This window comes from Rattus norvegicus, chromosome 3 (genome assembly GCF_021556685.1).
Source record: "Rattus norvegicus strain SHRSP/BbbUtx chromosome 3, alternate assembly SHRSP_T2T, whole genome shotgun sequence".
In the NCBI taxonomy this organism is placed as follows: domain Eukaryota; kingdom Metazoa; phylum Chordata; class Mammalia; order Rodentia; family Muridae; genus Rattus; species Rattus norvegicus.
The window spans coordinates 29,086,814-29,113,701 of record NC_141536.1 but is presented as its reverse complement, the minus strand read 5'-3'; the positions used below and the strand labels follow the sequence as shown (position 1 = coordinate 29,113,701).

The following is a 26,888-nucleotide window of genomic DNA, read 5'->3' as shown; positions in this document are numbered from 1 at the left end:
AAACATTAATTATTATATTTTATTTACAAGGTTTAAATACATAAAAATAAGCAACAGACTTGGGCAGTGGTAGCACACACCTTTAACCCTAGCACTCAGGAGGCAGAGGCAGGCAGATCCCCAAGTTTGTGGCAAACATGTTCAATGGACTGAGTTTCGGGACAACCAGGGCTACACAGTGAAACTCTGTCTCAACAGATAATTACAACAACAGAATTAAGCATCAAGGTATACCACATAGTTGAATCGGGATGTGTCCCACGTTGAAGGAAGTAAATTATGTCTCAGGAGAGTCAAAACCTGACTAATTGACCTAAAAATAATAAGGCTTTCTCATCCACACTTTTATAATTCATAACTACTCCCAATATCACATAATAAATTAACTGGATTTTTTTGTTTGAGAGTCTTTAAACTTTTGTGTCCACTTTTCCTATTCGACAGTAAGTCTTTAGGTTCTGCTTGTGTACCATAGAGAGGTTTAGAATATATCTCAGTCAATTCTCCAGTGAGAGAACTATTACTACATACCTATACATTTATAAGAAAATTTTAATTTGGTTCATAGTTCTAAAACCGGAAAGTTCAATATTTGGTGACCCCATAGGTGAATTTCTTTCTGGAGGGAATCGTGAGATTCCACAGCCCTGACAGATCTCATATATATTCAGATTGAATGTCTCATCTCATACCTCTTTTCTCCAAGTCTTCAGCCTTATCATATTAAATACCACCCGAAGCCTGATTCATCTCAGAGTTCCTACCCTCGATACCATAGTTACGTTTTGAGCCTAATGCTTTACACTGAAAGGTAAATGTTAACATGACTGTCTGCAGGACATACAAAACATACCAGACTGTATAATCTCCAAGATCCCTTCCCTGTTACGTAATTCTACATAATAAAAATAGAAAAGTAGAAATGTCAATTTTCAGTTATAATATTTCTTTACTTAAATTCTTTAGCTTATTTATATGTAAATATAGCATTAATGAAGTCATTTGAGAGCCTAAATTTTTACTTGCCTAAAGAATAAAAATTTAATGCTCTGCTTCTTACTGTATGTCCCTGGCAAGTCTCCCAATTAGAATGGGTGACTAATCAGTGATCCAAGGAGTCAACACTCTTCCTTTTGAAGTTCAATTGTTTCATCTGTAAAGGAAAAATAGAATCCTATCAATATAGTCCCAGTCTTAGGTAGGTTTCTCTGGGAGTTGGTACTTGAAGTACATGTTTAGATAAGTCAAGGTAACGCTGTAGTGTCAGTCAGCTATGGGTGCCAGTCAAACTTTGACCAAATGCTGAGGATTTCTCTCAAGTCTCCCTTACCTTTATCCTGCCCTTACCAGATATGGCTGAAGAGTTTACATCTGCCTCAGTATGTCATGAGATGGGAAGGAGTTAATCAAGAACCCAGGGAAAGAAAATGCATTTGACAGAAACTGCCTAACAATGTTGGCAACTCATTCTGTCTTTTGAGGGGTATCCAGATTATCCAGCTATTCCTTAGAAGTATATATCAAATCCTCCTGTATCTTTTGTGCTAACAGAAAAGAATAAGGTGCAGCCCCTGAAGGCACTTCTCCCAAATACATTAACTTAATGTGTGTGAGCTGCCATACATTCTAGCTCCAACATACAGTGGACAACGATAATACATATACATGATCTGCACCAAAGAACATATGTATGCCTCTCTACCTATGGGCTTCTGTGCACAGGACAGTCAAACCACCACTCAAAGACTAATGTCCACAATAGAAGGTAGCAGTCTTCACATTCAGAAGCACAGCTTTGGTGGCCGCTTCTCCTCCTTGTGTTTAAGAAAGCATAGGTTTGATTTGGGCATGTGGGGACATACTTGTAATCAGTACTAGGGAGGTTGAGGCCTGAGACCTGGTACCAGTTAGCAAGATCTCAACTTATACTCTACTTCCCGATCCCTACCCCAATATATAAAATCTAGCTGTGTGCCTACTTAATTGTCTATGTTTGAATTGCACACACCTCAGATCTCACATCACTTTAAGGAATTCATCAACACATATCACACTGTGATATGCATCTATGCACAAGTGAGACTGTAATAAAGGCAAAGATTTATATAACCATTGTATAATTCCTCATTTTCTAAACATGTTTTCCTGTCACTCTTCCCTGGCCTGGAACTACTCATGGGATATACCATAATGATCCTTGCCTATCTCCCTTCCCCACTTAGTTTTAAACTGTGTTGCTTTTTTCTGCTTTTTAAAAGTAGTCCACCAATAGGTTTTGCCCTTTTTTATCCTGCTGTGTCACTTTTTAATGCAAGTTTTCATCACCTCAGGAAAGGGGATTTCTTTTTTCTCCCCAGTGAAAAAGATGGATTGGTAAGCGGGCCCCGTGGCCTATAAACCGTTTCCTTTTAATTCAGGGCCTAGCAGTTTGGCCTGGCTCCTGTTCAGGTACTACTATAACTTGTCTGAACCCCTTCTAAAAGGTCTCCTGCTTGTGTATTTATGCCAGAGCACTTGGGCGAGCCTTGAAATGGTCTCTGTGAAGAGTGATTGGCTCTCTGCTCACTTGCAGCCCATGCTGTAATGAACCATGCCCCTTGCTCTTCAAATCTGTAGGCTCTGACCTCACCAGGTGAGGTTTTCTCAGGAAATGGCCCCCCGGGGCAATTCCCAATTGCACAGTTTCTGTGCTGGACACCAATAACTGTGTGCAGTCTGTCCGTGGTTTTCATGTTCCAACACAAAAGATGCCCAAAAATCCCACATAGGAAGTGTTAGGAGATTTCTAAACCTCCGAAGGAAGACTATAACCCTGGTTAAACTACTCTTTAGTATTCTAGTCAGGGTCTCTGTATAGATGACAAATTCTACAAGAGCTTGTTCATTTTAAGGAGGGTGATACAATATGCAAAAGAACAAAGAATCTTTTCATCGTTGGTGTTGTTGCCAAGAACAGGAACTGATGTTATGTGAGCTTTGATCTTGGCTTTCTTCCCTTCCCCCACTGTGTAATTCAATTATGTATCTCCTCTTTACATAAGGCAAGAGCCACTCCCCCCACCTCCTCCTTAATTGCAGACTGTTTGAGATGCTAGATGTCTTGAGACAGATGCAGGATACTTTAGCGTCCTATTATTCAAGCCTCTTCCAGGTACCGTGTGCTCAGGACAATTTTCTTGTTAAGACTCCCAAACGACAGAATGTACATAATAGCCCATTCAGTAATCAGTAGATTATGAAGTGGCTGAAATGTAGATGAAAATTAGTGGATATCTTGAGACAAAGAGGCTACTTAGAGTTCTTTGAAGAGATGGCACGGCAACTTACATCTCGCCTAACTGTCTGCCATTTCCCCTCATCCTATTAGCCATGCAACTGCAAATTTTATAAAAGCCATTTTGAGCTATCGTTACATGCCATGCCTTGAAGGATTGGGTTTTTGTTGTTGTTGTTGTTGTTGTTGTTGTTCAAAATTAGAGATTTAAAGAACGATTAAACCTCCTTTACCCTTTAACCTCACATTCTATATCGTAGGCGGACAAGTATCAATTATTCCGCTCATTTTGAAAAATAAAATAAAACGGAAGGAAACTCTCGCTTGATCATAATAAAAGAGAGAAGCTGGCTGTATGACAGAGTGGAAGCTTTCTTGCTAAGCCTGTCCTGCGCATGCTTAACTGTAAAGGGAGATATGAATAAATGAAAGGGCAGTAAGCAAGGACCTGCAGAATTAATAATGATAATAATAATAATAATAATGATAGCAATTTTAATTGACTTACACATTCTTTTAACATGTGACTGATGGGCATTTCAACTGCAATGATAAGGGTGAATCAGATCTAGGAAGGAGCTGTGTGGACCAAGGTGCTGCTTCCTTCTCATGCAGCACTGGCTTCACGAGCCCTTGTCCTCAAACCAATGCTGATTTTCTTTCTTTCTTCCCTTGCTTTTCAAGATTTCCATTAATTACAATCATTTGCCACAGTATCAAGTTCAGTGTGTTTGACACAGATGAGTAGTCATTATCAAAAACTAATCGTATCAGGATTTACAGAGCATCAAGGCTGCTTCCTAACCAGGTCATACCGAACCCTTCCAACTCAGAACCATTGATGTGCCTGAAATGCTGTCACCCATAGGAGAGAACATTCCGCAGGCACAGTTCCTCTCCAGAAAAGAAAGGACAGGACACGTCCCCTATTCTGAACCTGTGATGAGGTTTGACACTTTTTTTTTCAGTTTATGCAAAACCTTCAATTTTTAACCAGAAAAGTTGTTTGAAATTTCAACCACAGAGATGGAATATTAATTTAAAGCTATATACATGAAAGGAAAGCAATTTAATTATAAAAGTTACTTTAGATAAGAAATTTGGTCTCAATACTCAAGTTTTTAAAAGGCTATTTATAGTAAATGGAAGCAAAAGTGCATTTGTAAACTGATTTTGATTATGAACAGAGGAAAAAATAAAAACAAATAAAAACAGAACACTGATTTCACTTGGACTCCCAAATTAACTCAAAGCAGGCATGAAGACTAGAAATTTTGTCTTCATTTTTGGGTGCCTTTCCTTTACTTTTATTGAAAGCAATAACATAGTCATTTTTTTAATTATACACACCTGGGACTCTAGAAAGACCAAGTGCTGTAATCACAAATGACCCCACTTCCTATTTCAAAAGAAATATTTTTATTGGATATTTTTATTTACATTTTAAATGTGATCCCCTTTCCAGTTTCACCTCTGCAAACCCCCATCTCATCCCCCTACCTCTGCTTCTAGGAGGGTGGTGCCCCACCTACCCATGAACCCAATACCACCTCACTGCCCTGACATTCTCCTGCACTGGGGCTAAAAGCCTTCACAGGAACAAGTGCCTTCTCTCCCACTGATGCCATATAAGGTCATCCTCTGCTCCGTATGCAGCTGGAGCCATGGGTCACTGATTTTTCTAGGATTGCTTCAAGTTACTCTCCATTTAGTTTGATGTTGACTTACTGGCTTTTATATTGTGTATACTATTTAGATATGGGCCTTCAATTCCTGATTTTTTACCATGAAGGGGTGTCGAATTTTGTCAAATGCTTTATCAGCATCTAATGAGATGATCATGAGGCTTTTTTCTTTTAGTTTCTTTACATAGTGGATTACATTGATGAATTTCTCTACATTAAACCATTCCTGCCTTCATGGGGTGAAACTTTCTTGATTATGGGGAATGATCATTTTATATGTTCTTGGTTTTTGTTTGTGAGAAAGTTATTATTTCTGCATCGATACTCATAAGGGAAATTGGTCTGAAGTTCTCTTTTTTTGTTGGGTCATTGTGTGGTTTAGGTATAAGTGTAACTGTGACCTCCTAGAAGGAATTGGGTAGTGTTCCTTCTGTTTATATTTTGTGGAATAGTTTGAAGAATATTGGTATTAGGTCTTCTTTGGAGATCTGATAAATTCTGCACTAAATCCATTTGGTCCTGGGCTTTTATTTGTTTGGGAGACCTTTAATGATTGCTTCAATTTCTTTAGAGATTATGTGCCTGTTTAGATGGTTTATCTGATCCTGATTTTATTTTGCTACCTGGTATATGTATAGAAAAATCATCCATTTCATCTAGATTTTCCAGTTTTGCTGAGTATACACTTTTGTAGTTGGATCTGATTTTTTTTTTAATTCCCTCAGATTCTATTGTCTCTCTTTTCATTTCTGATTCTATTAATTTGGATACTCTCTCTCTGTGCACTCTGGTTAGTCTGGCTAAGGATTTATCTATCTTGTTGACTTTCTCAAAGAACCAGCTCCTGGTTTTGTTGATTCTTTGTATAGTCCTTTTTGTTTCTACTTAGTTGATTTCAGCCCAGAGTTTGATTATTTCCTGCCTTCTACTCCTCTTGGGTGTATTTGGCTTCTTTTTGTTCTAGAGCTTTTAGGTGTGCTGTCAAGCTGCTAATGTATTCTCTCTCCTGTTTCTTTTTGGAGGCACTCAGAGCTATGAGTTTTCCTTTTAGCACTGCTTTCATTGTGTCCCATAAGTTTGGGTATGTTGTGAACTGAACTGAACAGGTCCCACAGTTCCCTTCACCTACATCCCATGGTAGAGATAGCTGGACTCTCAGAAGTTCAGATAATCCTGAGAGCTCAGAGGAGACTACTTCTACCCATATTCCTGAATCAAGAGTATAGTAGCCTGGGCTAGCATTTGTATTCTCTTAGGGTCTGTATGACATCTGCCCAGGATGGAACTAGAAAATATCATCCTGAGTGAGGTAACCCAATCACAATAAAACACACACACACACACACACACACACACACACACACACACACACACGGTATGCACTCACTCATAAGTGGATATTAGCCCAAAAGCTTCTATTACTCAACATACAATCCACAGACCACATGAATCTCAAGAAGGACAAACAAAGTGTGGATGCTTCAGATCTTCTTAAAAGGGGGAGCAAAAATACTCATAGAAGGGGATATGAAGACAAAGTTTGGAGCAGAAACTGAAGCAATGGCCATTCAGTGCCTGCTCTACCTGGGTATACAGCCCATATATATACAGCCACCAAAAGTAGATAACATTGATGAAGCCAAGAAATGCATGATGACAGGAGCCTGATATAGCTGTCTCCTGAGATGCTCAGCCAGTGCATGTCAGATACAGAGGCAAATGCTAGCAGCAAACTATTCCTCATAGGAGGAATTAGAGAAAGGATTGAAGGAGCTGATGGGGCTTGCAACCCTACAAGAACAACAATACCAACCAACCAGAGCTCCCAGGGACTAAACTACTACCCAAAACTACACATGCCAGACCCATGGTTCCAGATACATATGTAGCAAAGTATGGCCTCTTTGGGCACCAATGGGAGGAGAAGCCCTTGGTCCTGCCAGTCAAGGGGTCAGGAAGGGGGGGTTGTTTGCGGAGTGGGGACATCCTTATAGAAGAAGAGGGGGGGAGGGGATAGGGGACATATGGCCAGGAAGAACAGGAAAGGGAATAACATTTGAAATGTAAATAAAAATCATCCCATAAAAAAATTTTAAAAAGGAAAAGTGATTTTTGCTTCCTGCTTTTTTTTGTTTTTTGTTTTTGTTGTTTTTCGTTGATGTTGTTGTTCTTGTTGTTAGAAGTGGAATTATGTTTGTGTCACCATTTGGGGGGTAGTTGAAAGAAGGCAACTTCCTTGCTTTTCTTGGGTGTAGCTTCCCTCCGTGTGTTGGAGTTTTCCATCTATTATCCTTTGTAGGGCTGGATTTGTGGAAAGGTAATTTTTAGAGTTGGTTTTGTCATGGGATATCTTGATTTCGCCATCTATGGTAATTCAGAATTTTGCTGGATATAGTAGCCTGGGCTGACATTTGTGTTCTCTTGTGCTCTGTGTGACATCTTTCCGGGATCTTCTGGCTTTTAGAGTCTCTGTTGTAAAGTTTGTTGTAATACTAATAGGTCTGCCTTTAGATGTTATTTGAGTTTTTTTTCCCTTACTGCTTTTAATCATTCTTTGTTTTATGCATTTGGTGTTTTGATTATTATGTGACAGGAGGATTTTCTTTTCTGGTTCAATCTATTTGGAGTTCTGTAGGCTCCTCGTATGCTTATAGGCATCTCTTTCTTTAGGTTAAGGAAGTTTTCTTCTATAATTTTGTTGACGATATTTACTGACCCTTTGAGTTGGGAATCTTGGCTCTCTTCTATACCTATTATCCTTAGATTTGGTCTTCTCACTGTGTCCTGAATTTCTTGGATGTTTTGGTTTAGTAGTTTTTTGCATTTTGCATTTCCTTTGACTGTTGTGTCAATGTTTTCTATGATATCTTCTATACCTGAGATTCAACGTTAATATTCTTAACAGTGCAAGCAAATTATTTACTAAATAACCATAAGATACTAAAATACATAAGGGTTTTTTGGTAACTTTATCAGCTCTATGATGTTCTATATCATGTACATTTTTCTCAAACATGCAACTATATAACTAGGTAAACCATAAATGTAGTAAAAATGAGAAAGGGGCAAAATCATTCCTGGACATAGCTCAACATGATATTTAGTTTAACAAAATGTCAATTAAAAAACCTTAAGTAGCAGAGACAAGGTCTGCTAATTATTATTAAACCCAAAGTTAATAAAAGGCGTTGCTTTAAAATAAAATAACTGCTATGAAAACTTAGATAGGAAAATCTATGTCTGTCTTTATTTATACACAAAAACAAAATACAAGCACCATAAGCAAGTTACGGATTACAAAGTTTTAGTGAGGAAGAATGAGATCCTATTACCTACTAGCCATGCCTGGATGGAAGAACTATATCATCCATCAGTTTCACTTTATTGGTCAGTGCTTATTAATTTGAGAAATGGTGGAAGAACCTCTACCATTGCTGTTGCAAGTCAGGAAATCCTGGCGAATAAACAGTGGTAACATTTATAAGGAACAAGAGAAAGGAAGGAACAAAGTGTAGCTAGATTCCAATGGAAATCAAACATTAATTATGCAGGCACCTCTCCTGGATAGCATAGTAGAGCTTACCCTAATGGCATTCAGGCAGAACTAGTGACCTGACCAACTTAGCTACCACTCAAACCCAGATCCATGACTTTGAGCTGGCCCCTTCCAACATCTACTCTATCTATGAACTGCTAGACTGCATGAAGGGCAGGTCTTGCAGAGCCAGAATCTCCATAACTCAGGGCAACAACAGGATATCCAAGGGGAATCTCAGAGAGGAAACAGGATTGATCATGTAGCAAAAGCCATAGGTTTCAAACGAGACCAATGATTCGTCACACTGAAGATTTGCATGTAACAATGTGTGGATAGAAAAGTATAATGTGAGACACACTGTGACAAGGCAATTTTTGGTTTGGATTGTTTTCTTTGTGGAAGGGCACATGATGTGAAATTCACAAAGAATCAATAAAAAGTTAAAATAAAATAAAGTAAAATAAAATAAATTGGTCTCTTTGCTTAGGTGTGGGATTCACAGAGGAATTTACACTATAGGTGACATTTAACTTGAGCATGAAAAATGAGAACCAGATATGCAAATCTCGGATTGAAGACAGTCTAGATAGAATCTCCAAGCTTAATTTTAAAATATTTTTAACTTTATTTGGGGCTCTATAACCTATACATGTTCTTTTCATGTAAATGCATTATAGATTTTCCTCAGGACTAATGTACTATGTACTGAAATGTCCATTTGATTCCTTACCTACTCTGCTTGCTTTCTTGGACCTCATATTTTGACTTTGCTATGAACCTTTATTTTCTTCCTGATATGTGATCTTATGTGACCTGTACTTTTTGTCTCCTTTACTCATTAATATACGAAACATACTTTCTTATCTTATTCATGACTCTCACCCCCATCTGAACTCATTTATAAATTGAGTGGTGATATATTAATAAAAATTGTGGTACCCAGGTGGCCTTAATAAATTGTATCTGTAGAAATTCAGGTGATATCAAATTAGCTGTTTCAAGATGTTTTTATTTTACTCTTTATCACACTGACATGGTTCTCAAGGGTGATGATTTTTTGAAATACATGAGAATATTAAAAATAATTCAGCTATCATTTCAGAAGTGACTTGGTAGCAGGTGAAAACTGTTTTTTTCCTCCTATGAAATAGTTACAATGTGGAAATACCAATTACAAAGCCCATGAAAATGTCCTAAGAATTAAAAAAAAACAAATTTCAAATCATATCAAGTGCTGATTAAAGCTATTAGGCTGATTAAGCTTGTCAGAAGACCTTATAAAAAGGAGGTGATAAGAATACCAAAAAATAATATTTCGTAATATTGTTATTAGTTATTTTGGAATTTTACATTATGAATTCTGAGTACACTCACTTCTCAGTCCTCCTAGGACTGCTCCCACCCTCATTCTTGTGAGCCCTTCCCCAAAAGAAGAAGGAGAAGGAGGAGGAGGAGGAGGAGGAGGAAGAGAAGGAGGAGGAGGAAGAAGAAAAAGAAGAAGAAGAAGAAGAAGAAGAAGAAGAAGAAGAAGAAGAAGAAGAAGAAGAAGAAGAAGAAGAAGAAGAAGGGGAAGAGGAGAAAGAGGAAGAGGAAGAGGAGAAGGAAGAAGTTCAAATTGTGTTGTCTATATACACACTAGAACATGGTGAAACTCCCAGTGGCCAGTCTCTTAAAGAAAACTGAATACTTCTTCTCAACTGAATACTTGTCAACCAGAAGCTATCAATTGTGAAGAGCTACACTTAAGCAACTTTATTGCAATTTTTAAGAGTTCTCTTCAATGGCTTTCTGTTCAGGGTGTTATTCTGTGGCTTAAGGGTGGGGTGAATAAGGGTTGTCATAGAAGCCTTCTGTGTCCCTCTTTCTCAACTCTGAGTCTGAAGATATCAACAACATGGTGAAAGTCACTTCCTTGCCCTTTATATTCAGTGTAAGCTGGGAACATAGATTTCTCTTTGGAGCAATGCCCTTAAAACCCTCCATTATTGATGTTAATATTATAGTTAGAGTTAAGTATGACTAGGTTCATGGAAAATCCCCAGCCAGCTGCAGAAGACTAATACAAATCTGGTGGTCAGGATAACTAGGATATGACAACATTGTGACCTTGCTGAGAAATACATCTGACGTCAGGATGCCCAATGATATGACCTGTAACCTTTCTGAGAAACCAACATCCTACTGACTAATGATATGACAAACCTGTAACCCTTCTGGGAAACCAACATCCTGTTGACATCAGCTGACCACAAGAGCTGTGTCCTTGGCCTGTGTAAATGTTTCACACTTCCCCCTCCCTCTGTTACCCTTGTTATGGTATAAATTCAGCCTTGGGAAAAAATAAAATTGTCACCTTGATTAGACTCTTGTCTTGGTGTCCTTCTTCATGTCTCTTGTCCCCCATTCTCTTCCAGGTACCCTCAGCACCCTCATTGACTGTCCTGCAGGATAAGACAGACTTCCACATAGTCTCAGTTGTCATCATTGTCCACAGATCTCAGCATAGTCTAAAGAGGCAGTACAGACCATAGACATGGACACAGTCCTCTAACTTTGTATAGGCCACGGACAATATGCCCTTGTAGCAGCACAGGCCGAGGACATCAGCATGGCCCTTGATGACAGCACAGCCCACAGGCATCAACATGGGTTCAGGTGACTGCAACACAGACTATGGACATCCATACAACCTTTTTTTTTTTTTTGGTTCTTTTTTTTTTTTTTTTCGGAGCTGGGGACCGAACCCAGGGCCTTGCGCTTCCTAGGTAAGCGCTCTACCACTGAGCTAAGTCCCCAGCCCCGCCATACAACCTTTGTTGGTAACACATGGCATGGACATCAAGAAAGACCCTGGCTGCAGTAAGACCATAGACCCAGACATCACCATGGCTTCAGATGTCAGCACAAGCCACTGATATCAATATGAACACCAGCAGAAAAAAATATTTTAATGTAATGGTATTCAGAATAATATAGTAATACCCACTGCTAAAATTATTTTACATTTTGAACACAAAATGTAGAGCTGACCTTAAGGTTTTGTCCCTACTGACTAAGTTTCATACTTCCAGAAGGTGCTATGAAGAATACTAGAAAGGAAAATTCATCAACAGAGTTATCTAAATGTGAGTCCTGGAAGCTACAATAGTGACCTGCCAAGCAAGATGTATCCTGTAGTGCCATAGAAGTCTGACAGGTATGGGAAAAAGTTGGATTTGAAACCCACTCCCTAATAGAAAACTCATAACTGGATCTATTAAGCACTCAAGAGCTTATGATTATGGAAATAAATCATAGACCTTGGAGGGAAACCTCCTACTACTTTTTTGAAAACTAGTTGTTTTGTCAAAGTGCCTTCTAATTATCCACGTTCATACTGAGAGACTGTTGCTGTGCCTGACCTTCATCAGAAAAGCATATTGTCGTGGGAGACATCAGTTAATGAAGAAATCTATAACTGGGCAAAGTTTTGAGAATATGTTCTAGTAGAAAGATTGTCACTAAATCAGACAACTATATCTTCCCCTCCAAGGCTGAGGGAAGAATGTGAAAGATCCAATAAAAGACTATAAAATCCACAGGAGTGGGAAGTGTGCAAAAAATATGCATTGTAAACACTACATAGCCTTTGCTTTCATGAACTCACCACTGCTGTGATTATCCACACAAAAGCTGGACAATATCAGCTCTGTCACAGTTTCTCATGAAATGGAGAGGGGTCCTCAAAGGCCCACTCCTCTGTGACTGACAGTTAAATGTGCAGTATGAGGTATCTGTTTTTAGTAGGATGTTGGGAATTAATTCTAGTGTTTTGTCTTATTTCAGCTGCCAAAAGCCATACTTCCAGACCTGAGGGTCCCTGTCCCCAACTGGCATCAATTGATAATAAAGAATTGCCGTACAGCCATTGCATGGGTAGGAAGATGGGGCAGGACTTTTAGATTGTCCAGAAAAGAGACTGGAGCCTGCCCCACATGTGGCCCATACATATACAGCCACCCAATTAGACAAGATGGATGAAGCAAAGAAGTGCAGACCGACAGGAGCCGGATGTAGATTGCTCCTGAGAGACACAGCCAGAATACAGCAAATACAGAGGCGAATGCCAGCAGCAAACCACTGAACTGAGAATAGGTCCCCCGTTGAAGGAATCAGGGAAAGAACTGGAAGAGTTTGAAGGGGCTCGAGACCCCAAAAGTACAACAATGTCAAGCAACCAGAGCTTCCAGGGACTAAGCCACTACCTAAAGACTATACATGGACTGACCCTGGACTCTGACCCCATAGGTAGCAATGAATATCCTAGTAAGAGCACCAGTGGAAGGGGAAGCCCTGGGTCCTGCTAAGACTGAACCCCCAGTGAACTAGACTATGGGGGGAGGGCGGCAATGGGGGGAGGGTTGGGAGGGGAACACCCATAAGGAAGGGGAGGGGGGAGGGGGATGTTTGCCCGGAAACCGGGAAAGGGAATAATACTTGAAATGTATATAAGAAATACTCAAGTTAATAAAAAATAAAAAATAAAAAATAAATAAAAAAAAGAAAAGAGACTGAGAGAGAAGGGGAGGAGAGAGAGAATCATCAGGAAAGGGAAGCAGAGATATTAGACATAAGAGCATCAGAAAAGGGGTTGGGAATTTAGCTCAGTGGTAGAGCGCTTGCCTAGCAAGCGCAAGGCCCTGGGTTCGGTCCCCAGCTCCAAAAAAAAGAAAAAAGAAAAAAAAAAGGAGCGTCAGGAAAGAAAGACACCAGGTATGTAAGCACTCAGAAAAATGGCCCTGGAGGATGCTTCCCCTATTGGGTCTAGGGTAGCAGAGATGAAATGTTGATTTAACAAGTTGGCTCAGGAAAGTTGGAGGAGAAAATCTAGCATTTCTAATGCTAGCCTTGGGGAGCATTAGATATGCCCAAGCATTGAGTTTGTCAAGACATATCAAAATTAGCTGGTGTGTATGTGTGTGTAGGGATGTGTGTGTGTGTGTGTGTGTGTGTGTGTGTGTGTGTGTGTGTGAGAGAGAGAGAGAGAGAGAGAGAGAGAGAGAGAGAGAGAGAGAGAGAGAGAGAGATTTGTGAATCCAGAGAACTCTAGGGCAGGTACAGGATGCACACAACCTGTCGGGAGCCAAAGCAGTTTAGCTAATTAACCACTACAGTGAAGTGGCCACTAATACATTGTTCTTGTTCCAGTAATTAATCTTCCACTAACACTTTGTCAAGAAACTACAATAAGCATACACACACACACACACACACACACACACACACACACACACACACACACACTCACACAACTGCTATGAAGATAAGAAAAAAATTTGTTGGGAAGAATTGTTTGGAAGAAAGGAAGGGAGATATGACAGGAATATATGGGTTAAAATAGCTAAAATGTAATATATAAATGCACGGAACTGTCAAAAACAATTTTTAAAATGGAATAGTGTCTTAAAGGCATTTAGATAATGACAGTAGATCTCTAAAAGTAACAAAAAAGATATATCATCTATGGAGGGACTTTATGCCTGTTGAGATATTAGTCATGAAGATATTAATAATTTCATAAATGAGTGGAGAAACAGTAGTAGAGTAAAATAATATTGTACAGGCCCCAAAATGGCACAGACTTCAGAAAATAATAGTAAGAAAAAATTTAAATGGCAATTTCAGTTATTAGGAGATAGGGTTGAAGTATTAAGAGAGCACTCAATACCAGCTTGGATTACATAAAAATATCAATAAACTATGTGGTTTGTAAAACTTATAAAGGTGTCATCCTTAGCAATTTTCATAGGTATTCCAAACTGAAGAAACGCTAATCTCACAGAGATTTGTAGATACGACTTTACACAAATGTAGTTGATTATTAATAGATAAAACCAAAAATGTTTTAAAGCAAATAAATACACACACAAATATGTGTGTGGGAAAATGTCATGCTAAAACCTATTGTTTTGTACAATTAACATTTACTAATATGAAAGAGTTATGAACAAAACTTCTATTGGTATGCAGCTTGTTGAAGGAGCTATGTAGGACCAAGAACCCAGATTCTAGAAGGAAGATTCACAGAAAGTCATTTTCACAAAGCTGAACCAAACTCTAAACTTTGTTGGATTTTAGAATTTCTATGACCCTTACTCTACTGGATTATTCACTGTAATAACCTCTGTCCCATAGTTACAGCTTGTGATGGAAGAAAGTGTGGAAGATCAAAAAGATACAATTTCAGTGAGAAAAACTACACTGCAAGTTGATGACATTAGAAGATAAGGACTTTTACAGACCTTGAGATGACAGAATGTGTTTCATACACTGGAAAAAAGAAATAGATGGTGATAGAATTATGTATGACCACAAATTATTGTCTATTCCTTTTTGCTAAATCAGGGCTAACCTGAGTGATTTTATCATTCAACAGAAGAGAGTGAAAGCATAATTCAACTAGTTCTGAGGAGAGGTCATAATACGGCTTTTGACTTTTTTAAATACTCAGTGTGTTGGCATAAGCTGTCATATAGTAAGTTTGAATGCCTGGTAGTAAACAGCACGTTCAAACTCCCTGAAACTCTATGACAATGGACAGGGACCCATTTCCACTGTGGGAACAACTTGAGACTCACTTGACCAAGCTACCAATATACATAAATTAAACTATGTTTAAATCTTCGGACACCCAAGTAGTCGAGTACTACAAGCACACATTTATGGAGTCTATTTCTTAAGTCTTAATGTATTCAGTATATTTGGGATACCTAGTCTACCAGAAGAGCCTACAGATCTTTGCTCAAAGAACAATTATCTTTTTTTCCTATTCTTACACATGGCTCTTGGCTCCCTCACATTCTATAAGCAAATATTTTGTGCTTGAGAATATACTATAGGATTCTGAATTTTGAGTATGCTTCATTTAATTTCACACCAGGTGGTGATACCTTACTTCAGACAAACTATGTAGTGAGTCTTTACTTAGTTAATGATCACTAGTAAAATTCTCATAGCTGAATATAATTTCAAGAGTCTTCAACAGTGAAGGAAAAAGAAAAAGAAAAAATTCTTTTGAAGTCACTATGGATGCTTGTTTCTCTGGTATAGATGACTTAGTTTCTTTATGCATGTTGAGTAAATATATAAGCTCCATTGATTGTTCTGTGATGCCAGGTCACTTCATCTTTTCCTACCCATCTCTTCCAGGCTGTGAAGGAGTTAAATTAACTCCTAAGTTACCACTTAAGAGCAATTTGTATAGCAAGAACATATGCCATTGCCAGATCACACACCCACTAACCATGAGTCAGTGCAGAACACTGAGCAGACCAAACAACAGCACTGGGACAGTTGTGGGAAAGCAACGTGTGATGAGCATCCAGGACACAAAATGACCCTTCAGTCTTAGCACATAAATGAGATCCCTCTCTATTTGTTTTTGTTTTGATTTGCTTTTATACACTGCCAGTTTTACTTCAAGCATAAAAACTTATTTACATTATTTTAAATCAATGACCTAAAAATATGGAAAGATTATCTTCCAGGCATATAAGCAGACATATTCTCATTCACCCTAAGTTGCCATATCTTACATTTTTAGCCAAGAAGAAGTAAATTAAATACTTGGTAGTAACAGGACCGAAACTCAGAGGAGCTAAAATACCAAAACAAAACAAACAAACCGCCACCAACAACAAAAACATGGCTTCAATGATGTTTTTGGCAAGGGAATTAACTTGTAAGGTTTTGAACATTTGGAAAGACATGGGAAAAGCAACTCAGCATTGGAGTTTTATTTAGCTAAGGCACATACTTATGATAATGTCGCCTTTTGCAGAATCATGCTCAAATCTATGTGTTATCACCATTCCACCCTAGCTGAGAAGAGAAAAATCTAAGGACCTGTTTAAGCAGCCACAGGCTTCTAGAAAACTTCAGCTGATGCCTCTTTTTAGGCTTCTTCCTCAGTTCTCAACCAGCCAATGTCAGTTTTTCAGGCTGGCCTCCTTCTTGATAAGGTGAACAAAGAGGCAGAGACCCCTGGGGAGTTTCAGAGGGCTATGATTTCAGAAAGAAAAATGTTGCTGGAGAGCAAATGTTTTCCTGAATTCATTCAAAGTCAGGACAGAACCATCGAAAGTCATTGTTTATGTCTGAAGCAAACCTTTATTGTGCAGTTGAAAATGTTCTCAGTTGCTCTAACGTACTTTTCATAAAAAGTGTAATGTGTTTTTATTTCTTCCAGGCAGCAGATAAAATCATGTTACACAATATTGATTTAAAATCCAAGCAAGTTTGCCCTACTTTTTTAAAACTCTATATTCTTTCACAGTCTCAGTCTCAGTCTCTCTCTCTCTCTCTCTCTCTCTCTCTCTCTCTCTCTCTCTCTCTCTCTCTCTCTTTCTCTCTTTGTGTGTGTATGTATTTGTGTGTGTGTTTGTGTGTGTGTCTGTGTGTGTGTGTGTGTCTGTGTGTGAGTGTGTGTGTCTGTGTCAGGTTCCTCAACGTCTAGAGATGTCTGACTAGTCTTCCTAGTTTTAAGAACTTTTATTGTTCTGTCTTACATTGACAATGAGAAGTAATGCAATATAACCTTTGAAATTAATGTTCATGTCTATGCATTATATAAAACTACTCATGAGCTCAACTATTTGGGAAATTTTGCTAAGCATATGAAATTCTATACGTAGCAAATATAACCAAAATTAAAATTAAGATTATTAAAGCATACCAGGTACACCTAATAGCAAGTTCATTTTCTAGGTAAAATAGCATCACACATTGCAGAAGGCCTAAAATAAAATGTAATAAAACTAAACTGCACGTCTACTAAAACTTACAGGTATGCTACAATTTTTAATTAAAATCTTCATGTTTTGCACACTCCGACAATAATTTGCACTGTAAAGTTAATAGTTATAATTTAAGGTGCTAAGCCTGTTTGCGATAAATAACGGACCCCATTAGTGCTAACAAAGCAGTGCTAACACTAACCAGTGCACTGAAATCTTCATGGGGTTTAGATTTTGCATGGCTTTCAGTCACTTGGTTTTCCTACCATATGCATTTTTCACATATTTTACCATTTCTCTCTCTATGATTCAGTCTATAGTATTTTGTAATTTCAAATATACTCTTGATCCTTTATCTTGCCAGGCAGGCACTGGTCACCCAGGATTATCCCAACCACATTCGCTTCTGGAGGTCTAACAAGATCTCATCTCAACCCTGGGAATCTGACTTCATTTCTCAACTTACCGATAGTAAGTAACTCATACATTTTAAGCCTGCTATATGTAGGCATGCATAGTTTCCAGATAGGTTTCCCTCTTTTTACTATAGTACACTAAAGGTTTTAATTAAGTAAGTACTGTATGGTTGGTACATTCTATGCAGATTATAAATGGTAATTAATTACTTTGACTGCAACTTATTAAAGTCAATCCAATTATTAGCTCTGATTTTCCAAATATCTGAGCCTCCCTAAAACAGACTAACTTGGCTTTCCTGCTGAGAATATAGCCAAATAAGACTGAGTGTCTCGGGGGTGGGGAGGTGGATGGGGAAGGGAACACCCTTATAAAAGAAGGAGAGAGGGGGGAGAGAGGGGGCTTATGAACAGGAAACTAGGAAAGGGGATAACATTTGAAATGTAAATAAAAAATATCCAATAAAAAATAAAAAGACTGAGTATCCCAGGAATACCTGAGTTGGCTTCCCTGCTGAGGCTATAACTCTAAGTCCAGGATCCCCATCCACTAGATTCTGGTGTGGTACTGTGATTGAGTAATTGATTGAATAACCATGATTTCCTAATTCTGTTTATGTTTTTGCAGCTTTCAAAAGCCAATCTAAGGCCCTGTGAAAACTAAGGAGACAAGTACTTTGTCCCTAAGCTATACTGCAAAATTCATTTTATTTTTTAAGATGTATTCTTCTTTTTAATTGTGAGATCTTATGTCCAGGCTCTTATTATTAATAAGCCTTGTAACTCCAGTGTCGAGCACAGGATCATAGTTGCTTGTTAAAGGAAATAAGAGAGAGAAGAGAGGAAGAGAGGGAAGGAAGGAGAGCAGTATGGATGGAAGGAAGGAGGGAGGAAGGAAGAGGAGAAAGAAGGCAGAAAGGGAGGAAGTAGACTGATTGTGCTTTTTTAAAAAATGAGTTGGTATCTAAATTGCCAGCATCCCCTGAAACTATCCACTCATTCTAGAAAAGACAACAACGATGAAGACAAACAACAACAACAAAAAAAATCAGAGAAAAAGTTCTCTCCCTTCTAAAATGAATCATTAACTTAGTTCTTCTTTAAATATAACTCATTTCTTCAATTAAACTGAACCAAGATAAACTGGAGTCTAAAGCACTCATTCAAGTATTAGTCAATAGATATTTATTAATATGCATCGAGTTGTCTTTCAAAAGTATTATTTTTTTAAATAATGAAAGTATATCTTCTAATATACATAGTTTATGTATGTATGTAGTTATTGTATTAGTTACTACTTACTTATCTTACCTTTCTGCAATGCAGTTAGTTCCTATAAATGCATATTTAAAATTGTTTTTTACCCTTTAGTGTGTCCTGGACACTAGGTAACATGCTTGACGTAGATTATATACTCCATAAACATTCAGTAAATCAGAAGAGTCTTGGAAACTGAACAGATAGACATATATTTAGTAAGGGGCAAAAGTAGAAAATGTGGCATCCACTTGGAGACACACAGTGAAAGAAATTTTAGAGCAAAGAGTAACTGATAACAAGAATGCACAAGGAGAAAGGGAGTTTGAAGGAAAACTAGAATTAAAATATGGATAGTTTAAAGTTTCAAGATGGTCCAGGCAAGTTTCAGTAATTAATTAAAATTGCTCAGTAACCTATGAATTCAAAATGTTCAAAAGTCTAAAGGGGAATGTATTTAAAAACCAAGTATATCATATCTATCAAAGTATTCTTTAAGTAACTGATTCAAATACAGAAACTGACAAGTCTGGAAGCCACAGGGCAGACCAGCAACTGGACATAAAGAAGAATGGATAGGAAAGTCCAGAGGTAGAGTGACTCCAGGAAAAAAAAAACGAAAAAACAAAACAAACAAACAAACAAACACCCCAGATTTCAGACCTAGAGCTGATTGGATGAGACTCCAACATGTTATGAAGGGTAAACTCCTCTGTTTAAAATTCACTTAAATATAGACATTAACCGCAGCACAGTAGCACATAAGTTATTAGTTACATAAGCAACTGGGAAGTATAACTTTACTAATCTGATTCATAAAGCTATCACAGCAAGATCTGAAGTAATTTTCAACTTGAATAAAATAACGAAGAACACAGTCATTGCAAGGACCTCATCGTATGTATTTCGCCTTTAGTTGAAGCTGGTGAAGAAGGGGAAATGTGAATAATGAACTAACTGAGGAGGAGTCATAGGAGGGAACAGTCAATGCAGGCTATGGGTGCCGGGACCAGAAGTTCTGCTTCTTGCTTTCCTATTTGCTCATTCTTTCAACTTGGATAATTAACATAATTTCTCAGCAATTAAATGGAGATATTTCTTACTCTTTAACATGTCCAAAAAGATAATATTTTTAAAGTCAAATACAACTATATGGGTGAATATGTATTTTCAGTATACATCTTTGTAATTCTCCATCTATTACCCTATCAAAATTTGTAAGTGGAAGTTATCCCAATGGAGATAGAGATGACTGAGCATGTGAAAACAAGGGATGTGCCACAGGGACGTAGCTCAGTTGGTAAGTACTTACCTAGCACACACACAGTCCAATCACTATCATATATTTAATATAGGGAAGATACTGCTAGCAGAACTGAGTGTCTACTTGGCTGATACTGACACTTTTGTCACTGGCCTTATGTATTGGAGTTTCCTAACTAGAAATCACTCTTGCCAACACAAGCACCAATATCAACTTCAAATTCCAACTGTGAGCCGAGTGAAAATGGATGTTCTCCCAGTTATGCTGATTCATCCGAAGTTAACCTCTACAAGTTGAAACGAGACATTCTGTGAGAGAAGATTTAACAACAAATATAACTGCCCATTTCATCAAAAGGTGATTTATAGCTTTAAACTTACATTATTATTCATTTTCCATGCTTTAGAGCTATTTTGGTAATCAAAATGTCTTCATGAAAGACAAAAATTTGGACCATGAGTTATTGGAGATTCAAAAATTATATATTCAAACTACTTTTAAGCATAATTAATAGTATTTATAGTATTGTGATTAATGGGTTGAAGGTATAGCAGAAGAAAATACTTTCTAAAATATTTTCTATTTCTCTAATAGAAACAGAAACATCTATGCAAATATATTATCAACATCTTTTTAGATCATAAATAAATATTATCATTACTATAAAAACAGCAAATAAAGGTTTCCAAGTAAAAGGCTCCAGAAGTAAAGAAGATTAATATCTATATAACTCCAATATAACAATAATATAGTTTAAGATAAAAAATTATGGAAGTATTCTGAATTTTAGAGTCTTTCTACTCCATCTTCTGCAATGTTTCCTGAACTAAAGTCATAGAAGCGGTAGTGTAGATGTGTCCATTGGGATCCCCATGAGATGGGCATGGTCTCTGCCTTGTGTCCTTCTGTGGTTTTCTATGATGATCTCCATTTGCTATAAAGAGAAACTTACTTCATGATGGCTGGTAGCTATACATATCTGTAGGTACAAGGATATGATTGAGAATGTAGCAAAGAATTATACTAACATAACAAAGTGGCAGCAGTAGCTTTTTTCTAAGATATATGACCTCACTAGCTCCAGAAAGATGGCTAGGTTTTAAGCCCTAAGCATGTTTTCCTTCCTGTTGAGTGGCCTTAAGTCCAGTTAGACAGCTGTTAGGAGCCAGCAACATGTATATGGTACTTACTGTACCTTTATGTATTTCTCATCTTGCTGGTCATTGCTGTGGTTTGCAAGTATTGAAGCTGGGTGAGACTATTAAATGCTTCTCTCAATTAGAAACTAGCCTAGTATTATCTGCTACAATTCAGGATAGAAAACAGGAAGGATGCTTTGAAGTTAGTTAGATCCAGATGAAGTCATCTGACTCATGTGTCCCAAGAATGCAGTGTGTGCAATAGGGGATTACCTTCAATGTCTGAGAGGCTTACCCCAAAGTCTGCTATGAAACAGTCCCTTTCAGAAATGGATGCATAAAGAAGAATATGCCAATGTGAAAGGAAGAAAAATGTGTAAGGTCTCATACCAACACAAAAAGCTATAGACAATTAAAGACTGCTGAGAGAGTGAGAAACAGCCTCTCCCACAGATGAGTTCCTTATTGGTTATCTAATACAACATAGTCAGCCCTGAAATTATATGCAACATAATAAATATTACACATTGTATTTACATGCTTGTGCATACACACACACACATTTAACAACAACGATGTCAACAACAACGACCACAACAATGACGATGACGATGACGAGGGGAGGAGGAGAAGGAGGAGGAGGGGAGGAGGCTATCAATTTGAGTAGGGATACATGGGAGGGATCTGATAAAAGTTACCTGGGAGGGAGGAAAGGGAATATGAAAAGATTTCTACTTCAAGATCCAAGACCTGACACCATTACTGAAGCCATGGGGCGTTCACAAAAAGGGACTACCATGACTGCTCTCCAAAAGACCCAACAAGCAGCTGAAAGAGTCAGATGCAGATATGTGCACCTAATCAATGAACAGAAGCTGCTGACCCCTCTGGTTGAATTAGGGAAAAGCTGGAGGAAGCTAAGGAGGAGGGCAACCCTGTAGGAGGACTAGCAGTCTCAATTAACCTGGACTTCTGAGATCTCTCAGACACTGGATCATCAACCAGGCAGCATACACCAGGTAAGATGAGGCCTCCAACACATATACAATCAGAGGAGATGCACCTAACCCTCAAGAGACTGGAGGACCCAGGAAGTTTAGAGGTCTGGTGGTGTGGGTGGAGGGGGGACATCCTCGTGGAGATAGGGAGGAGGGATGTGGGGAAGTAGGGAGGTGGTATGGGATGTGGAACTCTCAGGGGGTGGACCTGGAGGGGAATAAAATCTGGAGTGAATAAATAAATAAATAAATAATTTCTATTTACATTTTATTTAAAAATATGAAAAAGCAAAACAAAATTCTTTAACCAAAATAAAAATCAATGTGAAAGCATATACTTCAGTAAGTGATTTTGTGTTTAATATCAATAGAATTATTTCTCCAAAAATACTTCATTCAACTAACTAAGTTTCTAATACACTCAAGTATTTACTTATAATGGAAATCTGACATTGGATAATAACATGTCACACTATAATAAAAACGAGTGAAAGCTTAAAGAGGATACGATTTATTTTAGTTGAGGGTTTCACTTTGTCATGTTGCTGATGAGGGTGTGGCAAAATAGACAAGCTCACATCCTGATGCTATGAAGCAGAGAGAAAGCACATCCATCCTCAGAACTTCCTTCATTTTCTCACTTTATCCAAGCAGGATCGTGGCCTATGGGAGAGTGCCGTCCATGTTGGAGATGGTTCTTTCTCGCTTAGCAATCTTGCCAAATGCCCTAATAGACACATCAAAAGCTTTGCTTTGGTGTCTTCCAAGAACTTCTCGATTTAACGCTACCATTGAAATCACGCTCCTGATTTGAGAGCATACTTCACTGAGTGAAATGAGATCCATGTATTTGCATTAATCCAAAAGAAATCTCTCTTAAATTGGTTTCCTGGAAAAACAGAGCCTCGGCAGAAAAAAAGATGCTCTATCCAGGGAATGGTAAGTTGCATCTAAAGAAAACAAAAACAGGGATGGAGGAAAGTGTCAATGAACCTACTGTGCCCATGGAAAATGGAACTCCCTGTTGTTGAGGTCTCTAAGAAAGAAAGAAGAAAAGTATACAAAATTACAGATGCGGGAAACTATGGGAAATTCTTTAAAGATAAAACCTGTGATGCAAATTTGTAGCACTAGGACCTCCTGGTCACCATTAGTCTTGTTACTTCACAGACTACATAGCACTTTCTATTGGTATGCCTCAAGTTAGATTGATGCCATTAATATTTTACTGTACACAAACACTACAAATAAAACCAATAGAGAAGTGAGAAAAGTATTCATATTTCCCTGGAGATGGACATGAGTGTATGTTAAGTGTATTGTTTTTACTCTTTTTTATCTTGATATATTCTCTCCCCTTTACTTTACAGACAGAAGACTCTGTCCTCCTGCCACCATGGACATTGGCTTGAGTTTCCTCTGTAACCTCCTCATTATTTTCCTGCTACAGTTTCCTGGGCATTGTCTTCTATTGTTTCCATACGTTTCTTGCTTCTTGTTCATGTCTTTCTAGATCAAATACATGCAAAGCTTACACATTTGTATTCTTTTTTGAGGGGTGAGGGCTCTCCTGTAGCATCAGCCTTGTACTACACTGCTTTCTTGATTTCTAGGTATTTACTCCTGGTTATTTAAAAGTTAATAAATAAGTGGAGCCACAATGTCCCTTCTGTCTGGGCCTTATTTCTTAACTCTTTATTCCTCACTGAAGGGCACCATAGAACACCAATGGTGCAGCACTGAAAAGGGGACATTTTGTTAAAAAATGATTTCTCTTTAATTTCTCCAAGTCTACTTCATGACAAATAGACATTTCCTGACAACATCCTCTCTCTTCCTTTCCTCTGTCATCCCAAACCACCTCACAGTCTCTTTTTCTAGTGCTATGGCAGCAACTTCTGGTCAAAAACACCAATTTACACTCAGTGCCATGTTCTGTATTTTGCTGCCAGAACATGATTTTTAGATACAAATTCTAGCTCAATTTAATCTCTTTTGACACCATCCTCCTTCTGTTGAAAAGACAAGGAGACCTAATGCATGGAGTGGGTTAGGATGTAATAACTAGGCTGGCTGCATTGTTTAAGAAGATTTGGTTATGTTCCAGCATGAAGATAATTTCTCTTCTTCATCACAGAGAAGTCATAGAGCATGGATAATGAATTTGCTGCCACAAGTATAAATATAAATAATCAAAATTTATATGTTTCAAAAAAGATCAAGTTTCTCCAGTAGCTTCTAGTTCCATCTAGTCCTGTTTATCCTTTTAATAATATGAAACAAACCAACCAACAAGACCAACACAAATCTGTAGGTGGACATGTGTACAATGTCCTATTAGTTATAGTGTATTAAATATGTTGTAGATCTTTGTGGATAGGATGACTGAAGACTGTGATTTCTGATAATTGTAGACTTTTAGAACTGGGATGGGAAGTTGTGAATAGGAAGTAAAAGAGATAAAAGAAGAGAAGAGAAAAGAAACAAAAAAACCAAAAAGAAACTTTAAAGGGAAAAGAAATAGTGAAGATACTGGTGAAGATTCCAGGTTCCAACCTATTAACACACTGGGCCAGATCCTTATGACCCAGCACAACTCCGGGGATTGCTGCCTAGCTCATGGGAACATGTCTACCTCCTGAAGAATCTTTGATTAATCTTTACAAAGCCAGACTATACAGTGACATTCTGAGGTCATGAAGAAAACTGTAGCTATTCTCCTGAAATACAATATGCACATAGACATCAACTGAAAGCAAAGGAATATAAGAATAAAACACACCTTACAAAATCAACTACAAAACTCACAAAACACATGTCTCAAAAGAATAGAACATTATTTCTAATGTTTCTCTTCCAGAATTTCAAAGGAAGGACCAGTGCCCATCACAGTATGGAACAGCTATGAAACTATAGCATATGAATATGTAGTTTGTGGTCTTTGCTCAAACCTAAATGTTAAGCTATGCATCATGGGTAACTGCCTAGAAATACCAATGCCACCACGGAATCCAACTGTGTGGTAATTTGATCTACTTCTTGAGAGTGACATGGCATCCACATATCTGCTCTTGTTTCTTTTAATCAACTACTGCCTTCAAGAATTCCAAATAATGAAAACATAGCATATTTTTCCCTTTGAAAGATATGTAGAATTTGAATGATGCAAAATGGTCTTCAAAGACTTAGGAGTCACCACTCATCATTTAAATATCAATAATAGCATTAAGTAAACATTTATTTAGGGGAAGAACTAAAGGAGATGAAGGGGATTGTAACCCCATAAAAAGAACAACAATATCAACTAACCAAACCCCCCAGAGCTCTCAGGGACTAAACCACCAATCAAAGAGTATTCATAGATGGGTCAATGGCTCTAGCTACAGATGTAGTAAAGTCCTTGATCCTGTGGAGGCTTCATGCCCAATGTAGGGAGATGCTAGATTGGTGAGACAAAAGGGGTCAGTGGGTGAATGGAGGAGCACCCTCTTATAGGCAATTGGAAGGGGATGGGATAGGGGTTTTGTGGAAGAGAGACTGGGAAGGGGACAACATTTGAAATGTAAATAAAATAACCAATGAAAAAGTTTCTTCTCTTTATTTACTTACGATAAAATGCAGAAATTGAGAAATTTTAGAAAAGACAAGTTATTATGCTGGAATATCTCTATTGATTAAATTTAACAGCCAATTTCTCAAAACCCCACTTGACTTTCTTTCTAAGACATGCACTGTCAATTACATTAAGGGATGATCATAAAGAAAAGTGTAACTTTGGTGTTTTATTTCTGTACCAAGTATTGAAAGTAGTACCTAGCACACGTGACATGTGAGACAACTGGTCTACCATGGGGCTGTTTCTCCAATCCTCCTTTGTATTTTTTACTGAGACATTAACTTCCACAGACTGTCCTTGAACTAATTCTGTAATGTCATACTGGCCTTGGACTTGGGTTGCTCCTATTTTAGTCTTCTGACTAGCTTGGATTATAGTTCTGTACCATCTTGTCCAGCCTATTCACTGTTTTTGTTGTTGTTGTTTTATCATCATCATCATCATCATCATCATCATCATCATCATCATCATCATCATCATCATTCATTGGTTTTTAAAAGTTTAACTTTACATTGTTACATTGAGTGACAATGACATTTACCTGAAGTAAATGAGGGTCCAAATAGGGCAGCCGCAGGACACCGTTCCAGGGTGGGGAAGCACAGTCAGAAACATGGGACAGAGAAGTACAGCTCCCGGGTCCCTGGGCCTTCAAGGAGGCCAAGGATGTCTGGTTCTCAGGCTCTTGGGCAACCAGGCACTTTTGGGATGCTGCTGAAGAGCTGAGAACATAGTGGGGGCCCGTGGGGCAGGATTTAGTCTAGGGCTGATGGGGAAAGAGGGCTATTTCCCCAAGCTGGTCCCGCACGGGGAATCCTTGGCTTGATGGCAATAGACTTGAGCTTGGTAGCGGTTGGTCGCTGCTGGGAGTGCAGGGAGGTCTTCTGCAGGGGATAAGGCCTTCTCTGTGGCTCGCCACAGCAGATC

At 38.2% G+C, this 26,888-nt stretch overlaps 1 long non-coding RNA gene across 1 annotated transcript; it reads right to left on the bottom strand.

The window, feature by feature from the left end:
- Window positions 1-26,888, bottom strand: LOC147995455 (uncharacterized). The gene is made up of 3 exons (XR_015684330.1): window positions 26,503-26,888; window positions 10,851-10,938; window positions 1-1,153 (listed from the first exon to the last, which is right to left on the bottom strand). It is a non-coding gene; the product is annotated as an uncharacterized LOC147995455 (long non-coding RNA).